Here is a 417-nt window from a genome sequence, read left to right as displayed (position 1 = left end):
TTTCTTAAAAATTTGCATGGATACTTAAGCTGCGCTCTTAACTGCATATTCTTTGAGTAAAAGTCTATCGATAAATAAATTTTGAGCATTCAAATCAAACCTTGTTGTCATGCTCATACATCCTTAACACTGGAAATAATCTAAGGAGTGAATTCTCTCTCAATTTTAATAAACAACTGAAATGATCCACCCGTTTACACATTATGAATATATTACAGTTAAATGCAATTCCATTAATTAAATATTTTTTTGTTTCAGATAACCAAAATACCAAAAAGTTAATAAATTAAGTGATGTAAATAAGTATTTTTAATAATAAAACCAAGTGCATTTTAATAAAGAAAATCGTAAACAAATTAAAAATAAATAAAAGTGATATTAAAAATTATATAAGTGTATAAAAAAATAAATAAAAAA

Source organism: Chrysoperla carnea, chromosome 5 (genome assembly GCF_905475395.1).
Source record: "Chrysoperla carnea chromosome 5, inChrCarn1.1, whole genome shotgun sequence".
Taxonomy (NCBI): Eukaryota; Metazoa; Arthropoda; class Insecta; order Neuroptera; family Chrysopidae; genus Chrysoperla; species Chrysoperla carnea.
This window is presented reverse-complemented; position numbering follows the sequence as displayed.